This window comes from Magnolia sinica, chromosome 8, assembly GCF_029962835.1.
Source record: "Magnolia sinica isolate HGM2019 chromosome 8, MsV1, whole genome shotgun sequence".
In the NCBI taxonomy this organism is placed as follows: domain Eukaryota; kingdom Viridiplantae; phylum Streptophyta; class Magnoliopsida; order Magnoliales; family Magnoliaceae; genus Magnolia; species Magnolia sinica.
In genome coordinates, this window is record NC_080580.1 from 35,646,747 (window position 1) to 35,664,463 (window position 17,717).

At 34.4% G+C, this 17,717-nt stretch overlaps 1 long non-coding RNA gene across 1 annotated transcript; it reads left to right on the forward strand.

Annotated features, from left to right (window-relative positions):
- Positions 1-5,717: 5,717 nt before the first annotated feature.
- Positions 5,718-17,354, forward strand: LOC131253242 (uncharacterized). The gene is made up of 2 exons (XR_009175057.1): positions 5,718-5,805; positions 17,160-17,354. It is a non-coding gene; the product is annotated as an uncharacterized LOC131253242 (long non-coding RNA).
- The last annotated feature ends 363 nt before the right edge of the window (positions 17,355-17,717 follow it).

Consider the following 17,717-nt stretch of genomic DNA (forward strand, 5'->3'; position numbering starts at 1 on the left):
CCAATCAAACTATGCTCGCCAACTTCTGCCCAGCAATGCGGTGCTCTGCACGGGCGACCATACAACGCCTCATAGGGAGCCATGCCAATACTCACCTTGAAGCTATTATTATACGCAAACTCTGCATAAGGAAGACAATCATCCCAACTGTCCTTAAAATCCAAAACACAAGCTCGCAACATGTCTTCCAGAACCTGATTCACACGTTCCGTCTGCCCATCTGTCTGCGGATGAAACTCGGTGCTAAACTTCAATTTCACACCCATCGCTTCCTGGATACGAGTCCAGAAGATAGATGTGAAACGCGTCTCTATCAGACACAATCTCCAAGGGAACTCCATGCAGACGTACAATCTCCTTGATGTACAATCTAGCTAACTCGTCTGTAGAGTTTGTGACTCTGATTGGTAAGAAATGAGCCGACTTCTTCAATCGGTCAACGATCACCCAAATAGAGTCATGTCCCTTCTTCGTTCTCGGCAACCCAGAAATAAAGTCCATAGAGATGAAGTCCCACTTCCATTCTGCTATGGGCATGGGCTGAAGCAGCCCAGGAGGTCGGCGATGCTCTGCCTTGACCTGCTGGCACGTGAGACAACGAGATATAAACTCAGCAATATGAACCTTCATGTTGTCCCACCAATATGATCTTCTCATATCTTGATACATCTTCGTGCTACTTGGATGCATCGCAAGCTTAGAATTATGGGCTGATTCGAGAACCTCCCGTCTCAAGTCAGGAATGTCTGGACACATAACCGGCCACGAAAACGTAGGCCCCCATCTGAACCAACACTCCACTCGGAGTTCTCATCTGTACCAACCCGCTTTCTCATCTTCGCCAAAAGCTCATCATCTGCCTGAGCTGCAACGATTCTCTCATCAATGAGGGGCTGTACACTAATGTGTGCGATAACCTCATATGGCTCTTCCACCGTCAGCTTCTGCTCAAAGTCTCGCACAAACTCTAACATGTCTCATTCTTCTATCATTAGCGGAGCCGCAAACTCCATAGCCTTCTTGCGACTCAACGCGTCTGCCATAAGGTTCGCCTTGCTCGGATGGTAAGAAACATCGAACTTAAAGTCTTTCAATGTTTCCATCCATCGGCGCTGCCTCATATTCAAGTCACGCTGCGTGAAAATATACTTAAGGCTCTTGTGGTCACAAAAGAGCTCGAACTCCTCTCCATAGAGGTAATGTCTCTAGAGCTTTAATGCAAAAATGACAGCTGCTAACTCCAGGTCGTGTGTAGGGTAATTCTCTTCGTGTTTCCTCAACTGTCTCGAAGCATAAGCAATCACCCTGTCCTTCTGCATAAGGACACAACCCAGGCCAACGCAAGAGACGTCAGTATATATAATATACTTAACCCCTTGCTCTGGCAATACTAGCACAGGGGCGGACGTCAACTTGTCCTTCAGCTCTTGAAAAGTTACCTCCGCCCTCTCATTCCAAGCAAACTTAAAATCTTTTCATGTCAACTGCGACAACGGTCTGGCTATCTTCGAGAAGTCTTGTATGAAGCGTCGATAATAGCCTGCTAGACCCAGAAAGCTCCTCACCTCAGTAACCAAACCAGGCTGCTTTCAGTCCTGAACTGCAGCTACCTTAGCAAGATCGACAGCTATCCCTTCCTTGGACACTACATGTCCCAGGAACTTGACTTTCTCTTTTCATAAATCGCATTTCTTGAACTGCACAAAAATCTGATTCTTCCTGAGAGCATCCAAGACCGCTCTTAAGTGCTCCTCGTGCTCTTTCCGACTCGCAGAATATATCAAGATATCATTAATAAAGATGATGACGAATCGGAACAAGAATGGCCGAAATATCCTGTTCATCAGATCCATGAATACGGCCGGTGCGTTCGTAAGACCGAACGACATCACAAGGAACTCATAGTGGTCAAAGCTAGTCCTGAAAGCGGTCTTCTACACGTCCTCATTCTTGACGCGCAATTGGTGATACCCTGACTGCAGATCAACCTTCGAAAAGTACCGTGCCCCCTTCAACTGATCAAACAAATCATCAATCCTAGGCAAAGAGTACTTATTCTTCACTGTCACCAGATTCAACCTACGATAATCAATACATAATCGCAAGGAACCATCTTTCTTCTTCACAAACAGGACAGGTGCTCCCCAAGGAGACACGTTAGGCCGAATAAAATCCAAATTCAATAAACCATCTATCTGCTTCCTCAATTCCTCCATTTCACTCGGAGGCATATGATAGGTGAGCAAAGAAATGGGCGCCGCACCAGGCATGAGATCGATGGTAAAATCAATCTCACGCTGAAGAGGTAATCTAGGAATCGACTCAAATACATCTTCAAACTCCCGAACTATAGGCGTGCTTTCAAACGCCGATCCAGCCATACTCTCCAACAGAGAAGTATAAAAACCAAGATAAAAAGGGTAACTGACCTGAACTGGGAAAGTAACTGTCTCGCCCTCAGGTCCATGGATTGTCACCGACCTTGCTTCACAATCAATCTCTACTCGCATCCTCGTGAGCCAATCCATACCCATAATGACATCGTAATGGTAAAGAGGTGCGACAAAAAGATCAACAAGAATCGATCCAGACCCTAGATCAATCAAACAATCCATACAACGCTTGCTCATAGCAGAGGAGATCCCTGTAGTGGTAGTAAGCGTCACTCCTTGCATAAAAACAGTGCTCAAACTTAGACGCCCAACTGCCGCATATGATATAAGAGAGGTAGTGGACCCTGTATCCACCAACATAGAAACGGGAATACCTTCAATGTGCGCTGTAACCTCGAAGGATCTCGGCACCAAGTTAGCCACCGGCGCTTCAGCTAAGAGCGCATAAACTCGAGCCTGCTTCTGGCGATTCGGCAGAGGAACCATGGGCGGCCGAGGTGGCCTGAAGCTAGGTACTGAAGGTCTAAAGGATGGATGAGCTGGCGCTGAACGAAGAGGTGGAGGTGAAATAACCTGAGGCATCGGACGGTTGATCCTCTACGGTGGAGTAAATACACTATCCCGCATACGCAAAAAGCAAGAACGATCCAAATGTCCCATCTTCCCACAGTACGAACAGCGAAGATCAGCTCGCACCTGCTGAGCAGGCGACGCTGAATGCCTCGGAGGAGAATCTACCCGCAGCCTCTTGCCGAGAAAAGGTGCAGGTCTGGGAACCATAGGTGCTCGCATACGGGACGACATGTCCTCGTCCTGCTCTGCTCACAAGGACATGCTCACCAACTCCGCATAAGAAGATATGCTAGCACAGCACATCTTCGATCAGATCTCAGGCCTCAACCCCTTAAAAAAATGTCGCATCCTCATCGGCTGATCGCTCAGAATTAAGGGAGCATAGCGACCTAGCTCAGTGAACCGGTTCTCATAATCCGTCACCGACATCCCTCCTGGCGGAGACGAAGGAACTCACTCTCCTTCTCATGTCGGTATGTAACCGAAAAATTCTTCTCATGGAAGCATGCCTCAAACGCCTGCCACGACCACTGATACCCTTCCTCAACAGTGCAAAGAACACTGTCCCACCATAAACTGGCCTCCTTCTCAAACATGAAGGAGGCAAGGTTGACCTGCTCAACCTCTGAACAGCGCAGCTATCTCAGCATCTTAGAGATGCGATCAATCCAGTACTCGGCCTCCTCGGGTCTATGAGAACCTGCAAATGTGGGAGGTCGTAAGCGCTGGAATCGCTCAAATGTGCCGCTCGCACTAGCGCTCCCAGATGGGTGCATAGGTGAAGTAGGTGGAGTCACCCCCACCGACTGAGCAAAGATGTCAGCCATGGAAGATAGAAACTGCTGCTAGTGCTACTGCTGGTGCTGCTGCTATTGAATCTACTGTTACTGCATCAACAGCATCATCTGCTCAAACCTATCAGGAGGCGAAGCAGACGAAGATGCACAGTTTGGCTCAATGTAGTATCTTTGTTACATTGCATTGCTATTTATCATTTTCGTATGTATGTTACCCATGTTAAAATCTGAAACTTTCAGATCATATGACTGAATTGTTGAAATTTTATAAGGACATTAGGACTGTCGAACGTTGCCCAAATGATGAGGGGAATGTCGTGAGACTAGTGATCACATTGGGAGAGATTTTGTTGTATTTTTTGTTTGGATGTGGGATGCTCATGACAAGCAGGTACCTATCTGCTAGTTGGAATTTGTTTAACTCGAAGAGATCATTGTATCCCTAGATAATATCCAAGATTATTGTCTTTCTTGGAAGGTTAGAAGCCATATTGCTGCCTTTGGTTATGGCCACAAAGCAGGAATGAACTCATGGTACCCACTTCCTATGATCTGTACTAATGCTCTGGGCTGGCCTAGTTATTTGTTGGTTTTTAACTGAAGAAGCATGAAAAAATATATTTTTAAAAAAAGCAATTTGCAGATTGTGAAATAATATCCTAAACCCAACAATATTTTCAATTTGTGGGAGGTTAGAGTAAACTAGGAAGGATTAGTTTTTACCCCAACATGAGTGTGCGTGTGTTGTAACTGACTGCCGTTGTTTGGGTATAGACTGATTTTGATTGCAATAATTAAGTTGCAACATGATATTTTAGTTAGCACACTTCATTTCAGATTTACCAAATAATGTTTGCACCTTTTTCATCAATTTACGAAATAACAATTAGTGCAACCACTTCATGTCTGCATGTGTCTCATTTTACATTTGGCTGATTTAGAAGTTTGACAGATTAGATATTTTTAATTTGTTTATTTATTTGCTGTTTCATTTTGTATTTCTTGACTAAGTCACCTCTAATATGTATGAACAATTCCTACAGAGTGTTGAAAGTGCCACTTTATTTTTATTTTTTATGAAAATATATTATCTCAAATACACAAAAGTCGAAATTGGGAATCTGTGTGAGATTGGGTTGGCGCATTGGGGGGCCAGCTTCTAATTGAATTCCCATGATCTGCCTTCAATTCAACAAAGGGGTAGCTTTGATGCATTCAGATTCTAATTGTCAAACATCATTTATTGAATATTGTCTTTTTTCTTTTTTTTTAGTGGTTGCCAACTGATCTTTTTTCCAAGTGCAGGAATCTGAGTCACAATTCATATAGAGATGCATAGCTAGAGAACTTCCTTGATTGGTTGCCTTGTATAAAACAATGCTTTTATGGATCCTTTCATGATATTCCAGCTATTGTGACAAATTTCAATATTATTAGTTATCTAGGAGGTTTCAATTTTAGTAACCCTGTGATCTTATTGCCCTTCATAGTTAACCATCATGTCATGTGTAGATTCCTAGTATTTCTTTTAATTGTGTTGCTGACTCTATTGGAAAGGAAAAAGTTGAGGTTTGCTAAATTCACATGGCAGCCCTGCTATCCACATGCAGGCTATCTAAGTAATAGAGAGTAATTCTATTACTAGAAAGTGTTGAGATGCGAAAGAACATGATTAAGATAGTGATGTTGGAGATTGGTTGTTGGATTTTATCATTTTACTTGGATGGTTTGTTATTATTTTGATGTGAATGTATGGATGTGTTGTCAAAACAAATTGCAATTATTTGTACTTATAAACTGAAATGACCAAATTGCAATTTCCTTGCTTCTAAATAGACACTTCAAGTCATGATGTCTTGTTTGGGTGTTGATTATGTCAGAAAATGCATTTAAAACACTCACTTGTATTTTCTGTTAACATCCAATGAAGTTCTTTTGAAGTCAGAGAATTAAATGTTGCTGATTTAATATTGCAGTGTGCAATTGTCCAGCTTTCTGTGCTCATACCATCTGCCAGTAAAGAGGCAATCAACCTCGTCTCGGTAAGTATACCAGTTGCAGTAGTTTTCTTTCGGAAGCAGACCCATTCCGAAAGAACCCCAAATACATGCAAGGTTCATGTTAGATCATATTGAGAATGTTGGAAGTTATCAACATGAATGATTTTGCAGATTGAGAATGTTGGAAGCTATCAACATGAATGATTTTGCATGTAATCTGATTACTTACAAGCACACAGTAGAACTCACTTGCATCTCTTTGTTTACACTTCCAAATAAGTTGGTTATAATCTTCTATTCCTTATCCATATGTGATGTAACGAATCTGTATTTTGGGTTGTTTGGAAACTAGGAATTTACAAGTTGCTAAAGAATTTATTTTCTGGAAACAAATTCTTTATGAGAAACTGACTGGGTGTACCTTACCATCTAAGTTCTATTTGGCCATCTAGGAATTTATAAATTCTCTTTTTGCCATAACCCAACCCAATCTAATTGGGTGTACCTTACCATCTAATTGCTGTCCATCTTTTTCCTAAACAGTTGATATTTATATTCTATATTCTTTGACAGAGCTTATCAAATTAAAGTTTGTATCTCACAACTACTGGCCACACTTGTAACAGGTAACAGGACACTTCAGCCTAATACAAGTCGGGCCGCTCAAATCATGGGCATACAAGTACTGATCCAAACTCAAGCCATGGGCCCATCTTTAGACGGGGCAGATGCCAAAGTGCTTCATTGTTGTATAAATCATCAAGTATGCAGTGCTAGATGCTAATATCTTAGTTATGTCAGGTATGTAAGGCACATATGTATGAGATCCAAACTGTTCATCTATTATACCTAACTGTGGATACTCCATATGTCCGAAATCATAAAAACCAAATGATCCAGAGCCATGCCACTATTTTTTAGGCTTTTCTTTTTTAGCTTTTTTTTTTTTTGTTGAATGTGAGTTCTTTATGAATTGTTCCTATTCTAAGGCCCATGGATGACTTGTTTCCTAAAAGTTTTTCCAACCACATGATTTAGGGACAGCTTAGATAGAAATTTTAGTAAAAAAAAATGTGAAAATGTGCTGGGCCTTGCAATGCTAGCTTGGCTCCTCCTTTTTTAAATGCAGATTTTGTAGATTTCTAAAATCATGCCCTGTTTTATCTGATTGGTAACCTTCAAACAAACAGTGAAAAGGAATATTTCACACCTGATTTAATGGGAGAATATTACCAGAGCCTACCATTTTCTGTAGTGAATTTCCAACAAATATACATTCTAGGATCTTTTTTCTGTCATGTTTTATATTACATTCTTGAGAAGAGAATCTTTTGATATTACATTCTTCAACTCCAGTTGTGTGCCATGCAATTTTGATTGGATTAAAACATGGAATCCAGTTGACCAGCCAAGCATAAGGAAAAGAATCCTAAAATGGGTTTTTGGAAAAATTGAAATCAGAGATTCACCAGCTAAAAATAAGTAAAATTAATTGAATTTCTAGAGTTTAAAAAGGTATACAGAAAATTAAACAATATTTTTGTGAATTCAAATTCTTCATGTTTGAAGTAACCTTGGATTCAAGCATGGCTTAAACTGAAATTCCTTCAATACAAAAGAAAAGAAGAAGAAAGAAGAAACTTTCTCTACATTCTTCATTTCATTTTTCTGATATTCAGTTGTAGTAAACTGAAATTCCTGCAGATTTGTAGACTTGATGCAAGGATCAGGCAGAACCTTGATGCCATGCAGCAGTTGGAGCATGAGCTTGGGGCCATGTCTTCCTCTGATTATAGGCAAGTTTTTATCAACTCAATTTTTCACTTTTTCATTGGTTTATCTGGAGATTCAGTTTTTGAACCTTGTTTCATTATCTATGCAGAGAAATATATGAGGTAATGCTTTGATATTTTGGAATGGTTTTCTTTGATTTTTTCTTTTTTTAATATTAGAGTGTAATTAAATTGAGAGTTGTTGTAGATGCTAATAGATTCTTAACTTTCTAAATATGTTCCTTTACTACTATTATTGTGATCATTATGTCGAAGATTCTTGCTTGGATTCTCAACACATCTTAGATACCATCCAGTTTCATCCATGTCACCTAAAGCAGATCATAGAATTGTAATTAATGAACCAGATTCACCACTGATATTGGTCACGTGTACACTTGAATGTCACGTGTGAAGGGTGCATATGGATGGACGGGTGTGGATAAAACACATGCATCAATGTAGGGCCAATAGATGTAATGGAAACAAGTTACAACATTTGTTGCCTTGATAGTTTTTGACTTTTTAAGGATAGGATCAAATGATTGATTATTTTCAATGCATCAATTTGTCGAATGCTGCCTTTTTACTCTCTTTTTTTTTTTTCCTTGTGTGCAGGATTTTAATCAATTCTGCCTGAATTTAGGCCTACAAGCACTTCAGCCTTTTGACGCCACTCGTGCTACGAGTAGACCATATAGAGGATTTGTTTTTATTTATTTATTTATTCGTGACTATTTTTAATTTATTGTAATAAATATATACTTTTTTATTATGAAGTAATATAAATATTATTTAATATTCAGTTTTAATTGTATTGCATCATTTGTTATGTTTCAAATATTAAAAAAAGGCAGGTTTTTCAATTGAATTATATATAATAAAAAAAATATTATTGGCCTATATATTGGGGCCTTTCAAATCTATACAAAGACTTTTACCGGCGCTTTTTACACTTATGCCGGCGCTTCTGTCAGAAATAACACCCAAAGCGTCGGTAAATGCAGATTGATAGTTTTTGACTTTTTAAGGATAGGATCAAATGATTGATTATTTTCAATGCATCAATTTGTCGAATGCTGCCTTTTTACTCTCTTTTTTTTTTTTCCTTGTGTGCAGGATTTTAATCAATTCTGCCTGAATTTAGGCCTACAAGCACTTCAGCCTTTTGACGCCACTCGTGCTACGAGTAGACCATATAGAGGATTTGTTTTTATTTATTTATTTATTCGTGACTATTTTTAATTTATTGTAATAAATATATACTTTTTTATTATGAAGTAATATAAATATTATTTAATATTCAGTTTTAATTGTATTGCATCATTTGTTATGTTTCAAATATTAAAAAAAGGCAGGTTTTTCAATTGAATTATATATAATAAAAAAAATATTATTGGCCTATATATTGGGGCCTTTCAAATCTATACAAAGACTTTTACCGGCGCTTTTTACACTTATGCCGGCGCTTCTGTCAGAAATAACACCCAAAGCGTCGGTAAATGCAGATTGATAGTTTTTGACTTTTTAAGGATAGGATCAAATGATTGATTATTTTCAATGCATCAATTTGTCGAATGCTGCCTTTTTACTCTCTTTTTTTTTTTTCCTTGTGTGCAGGATTTTAATCAATTCTGCCTGAATTTAGGCCTACAAGCACTTCAGCCTTTTGACGCCACTCGTGCTACGAGTAGACCATATAGAGGATTTGTTTTTATTTATTTATTTATTCGTGACTATTTTTAATTTATTGTAATAAATATATACTTTTTTATTATGAAGTAATATAAATATTATTTAATATTCAGTTTTAATTGTATTGCATCATTTGTTATGTTTCAAATATTAAAAAAAGGCAGGTTTTTCAATTGAATTATATATAATAAAAAAAATATTATTGGCCTATATATTGGGGCCTTTCAAATCTATACAAAGACTTTTACCGGCGCTTTTTACACTTATGCCGGCGCTTCTGTCAGAAATAACACCCAAAGCGTCGGTAAATGCAGATTGATAGTTTTTGACTTTTTAAGGATAGGATCAAATGATTGATTATTTTCAATGCATCAATTTGTCGAATGCTGCCTTTTTACTCTCTTTTTTTTTTTTCCTTGTGTGCAGGATTTTAATCAATTCTGCCTGAATTTAGGCCTACAAGCACTTCAGCCTTTTGACGCCACTCGTGCTACGAGTAGACCATATAGAGGATTTGTTTTTATTTATTTATTTATTCGTGACTATTTTTAATTTATTGTAATAAATATATACTTTTTTATTATGAAGTAATATAAATATTATTTAATATTCAGTTTTAATTGTATTGCATCATTTGTTATGTTTCAAATATTAAAAAAAGGCAGGTTTTTCAATTGAATTATATATAATAAAAAAAATATTATTGGCCTATATATTGGGGCCTTTCAAATCTATACAAAGACTTTTACCGGCGCTTTTTACACTTATGCCGGCGCTTCTGTCAGAAATAACACCCAAAGCGTCGGTAAATGCAGTTGATAGTTTTTGACTTTTTAAGGATAGGATCAAATGATTGATTATTTTCAATGCATCAATTTGTCGAATGCTGCCTTTTTACTCTCTTTTTTTTTTTTCCTTGTGTGCAGGATTTTAATCAATTCTGCCTGAATTTAGGCCTACAAGCACTTCAGCCTTTTGACGCCACTCGTGCTACGAGTAGACCATATAGAGGATTTGTTTTTATTTATTTATTTATTCGTGACTATTTTTAATTTATTGTAATAAATATATACTTTTTTATTATGAAGTAATATAAATATTATTTAATATTCAGTTTTAATTGTATTGCATCATTTGTTATGTTTCAAATATTAAAAAAAGGCAGGTTTTTCAATTGAATTATATATAATAAAAAAAATATTATTGGCCTATATATTGGGGCCTTTCAAATCTATACAAAGACTTTTACCGGCGCTTTTTACACTTATGCCGGCGCTTCTGTCAGAAATAACACCCAAAGCGTCGGTAAATGCAGATTGATAGTTTTTGACTTTTTAAGGATAGGATCAAATGATTGATTATTTTCAATGCATCAATTTGTCGAATGCTGCCTTTTTACTCTCTTTTTTTTTTTTCCTTGTGTGCAGGATTTTAATCAATTCTGCCTGAATTTAGGCCTACAAGCACTTCAGCCTTTTGACGCCACTCGTGCTACGAGTAGACCATATAGAGGATTTGTTTTTATTTATTTATTTATTCGTGACTATTTTTAATTTATTGTAATAAATATATACTTTTTTATTATGAAGTAATATAAATATTATTTAATATTCAGTTTTAATTGTATTGCATCATTTGTTATGTTTCAAATATTAAAAAAAGGCAGGTTTTTCAATTGAATTATATATAATAAAAAAAATATTATTGGCCTATATATTGGGGCCTTTCAAATCTATACAAAGACTTTTACCGGCGCTTTTTACACTTATGCCGGCGCTTCTGTCAGAAATAACACCCAAAGCGTCGGTAAATGCAGTTGATAGTTTTTGACTTTTTAAGGATAGGATCAAATGATTGATTATTTTCAATGCATCAATTTGTCGAATGCTGCCTTTTTACTCTCTTTTTTTTTTTTCCTTGTGTGCAGGATTTTAATCAATTCTGCCTGAATTTAGGCCTACAAGCACTTCAGCCTTTTGACGCCACTCGTGCTACGAGTAGACCATATAGAGGATTTGTTTTTATTTATTTATTTATTCGTGACTATTTTTAATTTATTGTAATAAATATATACTTTTTTATTATGAAGTAATATAAATATTATTTAATATTCAGTTTTAATTGTATTGCATCATTTGTTATGTTTCAAATATTAAAAAAAGGCAGGTTTTTCAATTGAATTATATATAATAAAAAAAATATTATTGGCCTATATATTGGGGCCTTTCAAATCTATACAAAGACTTTTACCGGCGCTTTTTACACTTATGCCGGCGCTTCTGTCAGAAATAACACCCAAAGCGTCGGTAAATGCAGATTGATAGTTTTTGACTTTTTAAGGATAGGATCAAATGATTGATTATTTTCAATGCATCAATTTGTCGAATGCTGCCTTTTTACTCTCTTTTTTTTTTTTCCTTGTGTGCAGGATTTTAATCAATTCTGCCTGAATTTAGGCCTACAAGCACTTCAGCCTTTTGACGCCACTCGTGCTACGAGTAGACCATATAGAGGATTTGTTTTTATTTATTTATTTATTCGTGACTATTTTTAATTTATTGTAATAAATATATACTTTTTTATTATGAAGTAATATAAATATTATTTAATATTCAGTTTTAATTGTATTGCATCATTTGTTATGTTTCAAATATTAAAAAAAGGCAGGTTTTTCAATTGAATTATATATAATAAAAAAAATATTATTGGCCTATATATTGGGGCCTTTCAAATCTATACAAAGACTTTTACCGGCGCTTTTTACACTTATGCCGGCGCTTCTGTCAGAAATAACACCCAAAGCGTCGGTAAATGCAGTTGATAGTTTTTGACTTTTTAAGGATAGGATCAAATGATTGATTATTTTCAATGCATCAATTTGTCGAATGCTGCCTTTTTACTCTCTTTTTTTTTTTTCCTTGTGTGCAGGATTTTAATCAATTCTGCCTGAATTTAGGCCTACAAGCACTTCAGCCTTTTGACGCCACTCGTGCTACGAGTAGACCATATAGAGGATTTGTTTTTATTTATTTATTTATTCGTGACTATTTTTAATTTATTGTAATAAATATATACTTTTTTATTATGAAGTAATATAAATATTATTTAATATTCAGTTTTAATTGTATTGCATCATTTGTTATGTTTCAAATATTAAAAAAAGGCAGGTTTTTCAATTGAATTATATATAATAAAAAAAATATTATTGGCCTATATATTGGGGCCTTTCAAATCTATACAAAGACTTTTACCGGCGCTTTTTACACTTATGCCGGCGCTTCTGTCAGAAATAACACCCAAAGCGTCGGTAAATGCAGATTGATAGTTTTTGACTTTTTAAGGATAGGATCAAATGATTGATTATTTTCAATGCATCAATTTGTCGAATGCTGCCTTTTTACTCTCTTTTTTTTTTTTCCTTGTGTGCAGGATTTTAATCAATTCTGCCTGAATTTAGGCCTACAAGCACTTCAGCCTTTTGACGCCACTCGTGCTCCGAGTAGACCATATAGAGGATTTGTTTTTATTTATTTATTTATTCGTGACTATTTTTAATTTATTGTAATAAATATATACTTTTTTATTATGAAGTAATATAAATATTATTTAATATTCAGTTTTAATTGTATTGCATCATTTGTTATGTTTCAAATATTAAAAAAAGGCAGGTTTTTCAATTGAATTATATATAATAAAAAAAATATTATTGGCCTATATATTGGGGCCTTTCAAATCTATACACAGACTTTTACCGGCGCTTTTTACACTTATGCCGGCGCTTCTGTCAGAAATAACACCCAAAGCGTCGGTAAATGCAGTTGATAGTTTTTGACTTTTTAAGGATAGGATCAAATGATTGATTATTTTCAATGCATCAATTTGTCGAATGCTGCCTTTTTACTCTCTTTTTTTTTTTTCCTTGTGTGCAGGATTTTAATCAATTCTGCCTGAATTTAGGCCTACAAGCACTTCAGCCTTTTGCCGCCACGCGTGCTACGAGTAGACCATATAGAGGATTTGTTTTTATTTATTTATTTATTCGTGACTATTTTTAATTTATTGTAATAAATATATACTTTTTTATTATGAAGTAATATAAATATTATTTAATATTCAGTTTTAATTGTATTGCATCATTTGTTATGTTTCAAATATTAAAAAAAGGCAGGTTTTTCAATTGAATTATATATAATAAAAAAAATATTATTGGCCTATATATTGGGGCCTTTCAAATCTATACAAAGACTTTTACCGGCGCTTTTTACACTTATGCCGGCGCTTCTGTCAGAAATAACACCCAAAGCGTCGGTAAATGCAGATTGATAGTTTTTGACTTTTTAAGGATAGGATCAAATGATTGATTATTTTCAATGCATCAATTTGTCGAATGCTGCCTTTTTACTCTCTTTTTTTTTTTTCCTTGTGTGCAGGATTTTAATCAATTCTGCCTGAATTTAGGCCTACAAGCACTTCAGCCTTTTGACGCCACTCGTGCTACGAGTAGACCATATAGAGGATTTGTTTTTATTTATTTATTTATTCGTGACTATTTTTAATTTATTGTAATAAATATATACTTTTTTATTATGAAGTAATATAAATATTATTTAATATTCAGTTTTAATTGTATTGCATCATTTGTTATGTTTCAAATATTAAAAAAAGGCAGGTTTTTCAATTGAATTATATATAATAAAAAAAATATTATTGGCCTATATATTGGGGCCTTTCAAATCTATACAAAGACTTTTACCGGCGCTTTTTACACTTATGCCGGCGCTTCTGTCAGAAATAACACCCAAAGCGTCGGTAAATGCAGATTGATAGTTTTTGACTTTTTAAGGATAGGATCAAATGATTGATTATTTTCAATGCATCAATTTGTCGAATGCTGCCTTTTTACTCTCTTTTTTTTTTTTACTTGTGTGCAGGATTTTAATCAATTCTGCCTGAATTTATGCATACAAGCACTTCAGCCTTTTGACGCCACTCGTGCTACGAGTAGACCATATAGAGGATTTGTTTTTATTTATTTATTTATTCGTGACTATTTTTAATTTATTGTAATAAATATATACTTTTTTATTATGAAGTAATATAAATATTATTTAATATTCAGTTTTAATTGTATTGCATCATTTGTTATGTTTCAAATATTAAAAAAAGGCAGGTTTTTCAATTGAATTATATATAATAAAAAAAATATTATTGGCCTATATATTGGGGCCTTTCAAATCTATACAAAGACTTTTACCGGCGCTTTTTACACTTATGCCGGCGCTTCTGTCAGAAATAACACCCAAAGCGTCGGTAAATGCAGTTGATAGTTTTTGACTTTTTAAGGATAGGATCAAATGATTGATTATTTTCAATGCATCAATTTGTCGAATGCTGCCTTTTTACTCTCTTTTTTTTTTTTCCTTGTGTGCAGGATTTTAATCAATTCTGCCTGAATTTAGGCCTACAAGCACTTCAGCCTTTTGACGCCACTCGTGCTACGAGTAGACCATATAGAGGATTTGTTTTTATTTATTTATTTATTCGTGACTATTTTTAATTTATTGTAATAAATATATACTTTTTTATTATGAAGTAATATAAATATTATTTAATATTCAGTTTTAATTGTATTGCATCATTTGTTATGTTTCAAATATTAAAAAAAGGCAGGTTTTTCAATTGAATTATATATAATAAAAAAAATATTATTGGCCTATATATTGGGGCCTTTCAAATCTATACAAAGACTTTTACCGGCGCTTTTTACACTTATGCCGGCGCTTCTGTCAGAAATAACACCCAAAGCGTCGGTAAATGCAGTTGATAGTTTTTGACTTTTTAAGGATAGGATCAAATGATTGATTATTTTCAATGCATCAATTTGTCGAATGCTGCCTTTTTACTCTCTTTTTTTTTTTTGCTTGTGTGCAGGATTTTAATCAATTCTGCCTGAATTTAGGCCTACAAGCACTTCAGCCTTTTGACGCCACTCGTGCTACGAGTAGACCATATAGAGGATTTGTTTTTATTTATTTATTTATTCGTGACTATTTTTAATTTATTGTAATAAATATATACTTTTTTATTATGAAGTAATATAAATATTATTTAATATTCAGTTTTAATTGTATTGCATCATTTGTTATGTTTCAAATATTAAAAAAAGGCAGGTTTTTCAATTGAATTATATATAATAAAAAAAATATTATTGGCCTATATATTGGGGCCTTTCAAATCTATACAAAGACTTTTACCGGCGCTTTTTACACTTATGCCGGCGCTTCTGTCAGAAATAACACCCAAAGCGTCGGTAAATGCAGTTGATAGTTTTTGACTTTTTAAGGATAGGATCAAATGATTGATTATTTTCAATGCATCAATTTGTCGAATGCTGCCTTTTTACTCTCTTTTTTTTTTTTCCTTGTGTGCAGGATTTTAATCAATTATGCCTGAATTTAGGCCTACAAGCACTTCAGCCTTTTGACGCCACTCGTGCTACGAGTAGACCATATAGAGGATTTGTTTTTATTTATTTATTTATTCGTGACTATTTTTAATTTATTGTAATAAATATATACTTTTTTATTATGAAGTAATATAAATATTATTTAATATTCAGTTTTAATTGTATTGCATCATTTGTTATGTTTCAAATATTAAAAAAAGGCAGGTTTTTCAATTGAATTATATATAATAAAAAAAATATTATTGGCCTATATATTGGGGCCTTTCAAATCTATACAAAGACTTTTACCGGCGCTTTTTACACTTATGCCGGCGCTTCTGTCAGAAATAACACCCAAAGCGTCGGTAAATGCAGATTGATAGTTTTTGACTTTTTAAGGATAGGATCAAATGATTGATTATTTTCAATGCATCAATTTGTCGAATGCTGCCTTTTTACTCTCTTTTTTTTTTTTCCTTGTGTGCAGGATTTTAATCAATTCTGCCTGAATTTAGGCCTACAAGCACTTCAGCCTTTTGACGCCACTCGTGCTACGAGTAGACCATATAGAGGATTTGTTTTTATTTATTTATTTATTCGTGACTATTTTTAATTTATTGTAATAAATATATACTTTTTTATTATGAAGTAATATAAATATTATTTAATATTCAGTTTTAATTGTATTGCATCATTTGTTATGTTTCAAATATTAAAAAAAGGCAGGTTTTTCAATTGAATTATATATAATAAAAAAAATATTATTGGCCTATATATTGGGGCCTTTCAAATCTATACAAAGACTTTTACCGGCGCTTTTTACACTTATGCCGGCGCTTCTGTCAGAAATAACACCCAAAGCGTCGGTAAATGCAGATTGATAGTTTTTGACTTTTTAAGGATAGGATCAAATGATTGATTATTTTCAATGCATCAATTTGTCGAATGCTGCCTTTTTACTCTCTTTTTTTTTTTTCCTTGTGTGCAGGATTTTAATCAATTCTGCCTGAATTTAGGCCTACAAGCACTTCAGCCTTTTGACGCCACTCGTGCTACGAGTAGACCATATAGAGGATTTGTTTTTATTTATTTATTTATTCGTGACTATTTTTAATTTATTGTAATAAATATATACTTTTTTATTATGAAGTAATATAAATATTATTTAATATTCAGTTTTAATTGTATTGCATCATTTGTTATGTTTCAAATATTAAAAAAAGGCAGGTTTTTCAATTGAATTATATATAATAAAAAAAATATTATTGGCCTATATATTGGGGCCTTTCAAATCTATACAAAGACTTTTACCGGCGCTTTTTACACTTATGCCGGCGCTTCTGTCAGAAATAACACCCAAAGCGTCGGTAAATGCAGATTGATAGTTTTTGACTTTTTAAGGATAAGATCAAATGATTGATTATTTTCCATGCATCAATTTGTTGAATGCTGCTTTTTGACTCTTTTTTTTTTCTTGTGTGTAGGATTTTAATCAATTGTGCTTGAATTTAGGCCTACAAGCACTTCAACCTTTTAATGCCACTCGTGCTATGAGTAGACCATATAGAGGATTTGTTTTTATTTATTTATTTATTCGAGACCATTTTTAATTTACTGTAATAAATATTATATTTTTTAATTATGAAGTAATATAAATTTTATTTAATATTCAGTTTTAATTATATTGCATCATTTTTAATGTTTCAAATATTAAAAAAAATGCAGGTTTTTCAATTGAATTAATATATAATAAAAAAATATTATTGGCCTATATATTGGGGCCTTTCAAATCTATACAAAGACTTTTACCGGCGCTTTTTACACTTATGCCGGCGCTTCTGTCAGAAATAACACCCAAAGCGTCGGTAAATGCAGTTGATAGTTTTTGACTTTTTAAGGATAGGATCAAATGATTGATTATTTTCAATGCATCAATTTGTCGAATGCTGCCTTTTTACTCTCTTTTTTTTTTTTCCTTGTGTGCAGGATTTTAATCAATTCTGCCTGAATTTAGGCCTACAAGCACTTCAACCTTTTGACGC